The following is a 2,899-nucleotide window of genomic DNA, read 5'->3' on the forward strand; positions in this document are numbered from 1 at the left end:
CGAGAACTTTCACCTTTTCACTTAAAGGAGGCACTTTATGGCTTCTCTTTGGCATATCCAAATTGCCAGCATCACTACTCCTCTTACACTTTGGGCCCATTATTTAGTAAAATAAGGTTCACTTGAACACAAGCACTGCGATACCAGGACAGTCGATCTGGTAATTGAGATGCTACTAAGTGATATACTGTGTGGATTTCCTGGACAAAGGGCTGATTCACATCCTGAGTGGACAGAGTGGAATGGCGCAGTATGTCATCATGGTACTCAGAAGGGCAAAGAGTTTAAAACTTATGAATTGTTTACTTCTGGAATTTTCCATTTAATATTTTCAGATCCTAGTTGACCACAGGTAACTGAAACTGCAGGAAGCAAAACTGTGAATAAGGGGGACTACTTACATTCATTACTCTCTATTGATAGATAATCTCACTTTACAGGTGAAATACTTAAACCGTGTAAGGTACTACCATTGGAACAAAAATTCCCTTGTTCATATTGACCCATAAAATTTTGGCAAAATTGAATAGACTAATGATACTGTAAAATCAAAATCATCCAAATTTTAGAAGAGTTTACTCTCCCCTGACTTAAAAATCTATCCATTAGCTCTAATGATAATGTGATCTTCATCTCAATGCCTCAGAGGCCCTCCTCATAAAATGATTCCAGGAGGACCCATGAGACTGTGGTGACTCTTGCTTTATCAGGCTCCACCTTTTTAACATTTCAGGCTTGTCAAATATTGTCAAAAATGACATCATATGCTCAATAGGTGAAAGCTGCATTCTCAAATAGAATATGATCAGATACACCTTTATGTGATTTGCAGTCAAGAGACTGGGGTTACTGGAAAGAGACTCCAATGAAAGCCTTCTTTAGAAGTGCACTGTAAAGGACTATTTCAGGTCCTTTTAACTACAAGTACTGCATTTATTTATTTATTTATTTATTTATTTATTTATTTATTTATTTATTTTACCTTTCAAATCCACTTTTATTTCCTTTCATCCTCTTCACACAAAGAACTACTCCACACACCACATTTCTTGCAACTGTTCATTTTATCCTTAAAAATTTGCTGGCATCAAAATATCACAGTTAACCCGTGTTAAATCTAAAAAATATTTACATGGCACAGCACATTTAATTGCCTTAGACACTTGGCAATTAAACCACATAAAAAAATAGGACAAGACGCACATGTTCAGAATCAGGTGTTCACAGCCCCCATCTGGCGAATGTACAATGGTTCCCAAAGGCAGCAGAGGCAATAGGCAGTTACTTCAGAGGACACTGAACACTATGATCGGGAAGCACATTACAATGTTACCGCAGTGTACCACCCCAACTCTCTCTCAGGTGGTCTCATAATTCTAGAATGTCAGGTCTGGCTGATACAAAATGAAGACAGACAATACAACATTTACTCTGTGGACATATTCTAACTCCTACTATGCACGTATTGTGATTTTGAACACAACTCATTCTAAAAACTTGTCACGATCATCATGGTTTTTCAGGATGGGTGATCCAACAATCTTGCATTCAACTGTTACTTCTTTTGGGGTTTTGCTAGCACTGAGGCTGAGTTGGATAGAAACTGATGGCTGTAGATAGTTCACATGCAGTTTTTTCCCATAATATGGAAAATATTTTAAGTCCATGTGTCCATCTGGAGGATAAGCTATTAGAGCTGTCATGTTTCCACCCTTAGAACTACCAGAGCATGATATCTTTAGTTCACCTTGAGGCTTTAATCCAATTATTCTGTTCATTTTCACAAGAATACAAGGATTCCCACTGGGGTAGCCAAAGTTAGGGTCCTTCACCCCACAGCATTCCTTAAGTAAGTCAAGAGGAAACTGATATGTTTCCTAAACTGAACCCTTCTGTTCAAAGAGCTGTCCATCCTGGCAGGCTCAGAGATTCTTCTGTTCTTCTGAAGCATATGGCTTCAGAAAGTTCTTAAGGTCTTCAATGTACCCTTTATAGGACTCTGGTTCAGATATACTGAGTGACTATTCTAACACCAACACTGGTTTTGGAAAAACCATAAGTCCTGGACTAGGAATCTGGTCTCAGTATTTTGGGACCTCATCATTCAAAGTCTGAAGCATAAACTACATTGTGAATGTGAAGAGTGCAGCCAGGAACCCATAAAAGACTAGGTAGAAGAGCAAGATCAAACCCCAGCTCTTGGCCGTGAGCCCCAGGAACTCTCCGGTGGTTGGGTTGTAGATGAAGAGCTTCCACTCGGCCAGGCTCTGGTTGAAGGTCTTCTTGTCTTTCTTTGTCATGATGTATGCGCCGAAAGCGAAGGAAGTGGCGCCCGCAAGGGTGGAGGCGGCGAGGAGCCCAGAGGCATGTCCAGGCTCCAGATGCTCAGCCTGGCGATGGCAGCAGAAGGTGGAATGGCCAGGACACCTCCTCACTGCCCTGGGCACTCGAACCGACTGCACTGTTCCAAGCGGGGCTGCCGCTAAGGCTGCAGGAGCCTGACGTCTCCCCAAGTACTGCACTTAAACTCCAGGGTGTACATCCATGGAAACATGAAAACCAGTGCAAAATATACCATAAACAACACATTTTTGTCTTTTCAGTGTGTACCCCTAGGATTTTCTTTTGGTGTAATCAATCAAATGCATTTCCTATGCTTACCATGTTAAAATACACTATATACTTTGGGTATACGCAATTCAGCATTTCCAAGTATTCAAAACAGAACTTACCAATGCTCTTGTTTTGTTAATATTTTGACATGTTATCTTACCAGGAGGTATCCAGGATACTATTTCACTGATTTGTGCAAGGATTAATAGGAGTTCCTGAACTACATCATGTTATCCATAATTTTTATCAGACTCTGGCTCAAATAGCAAAAGAAATAGCTCAAGCA

The 2,899-nt window shown here is 40.4% G+C and overlaps 1 pseudogene; it reads right to left on the reverse strand.

Moving 5' to 3' along the window:
• Positions 1 to 1,454: 1,454 nt before the first annotated feature.
• Positions 1,455 to 2,300, reverse strand: LOC107541408 (sodium/potassium-transporting ATPase subunit beta-3 pseudogene; annotated as a pseudogene).
• Between the last annotated feature and the right edge of the window lie 599 nt (positions 2,301 to 2,899).

Source organism: Miniopterus natalensis, chromosome X, assembly GCF_054644295.1.
Source record: "Miniopterus natalensis isolate mMinNat1 chromosome X, mMinNat1.hap1, whole genome shotgun sequence".
Lineage (NCBI taxonomy): Eukaryota > Metazoa > Chordata > Mammalia > Chiroptera > Miniopteridae > Miniopterus > Miniopterus natalensis.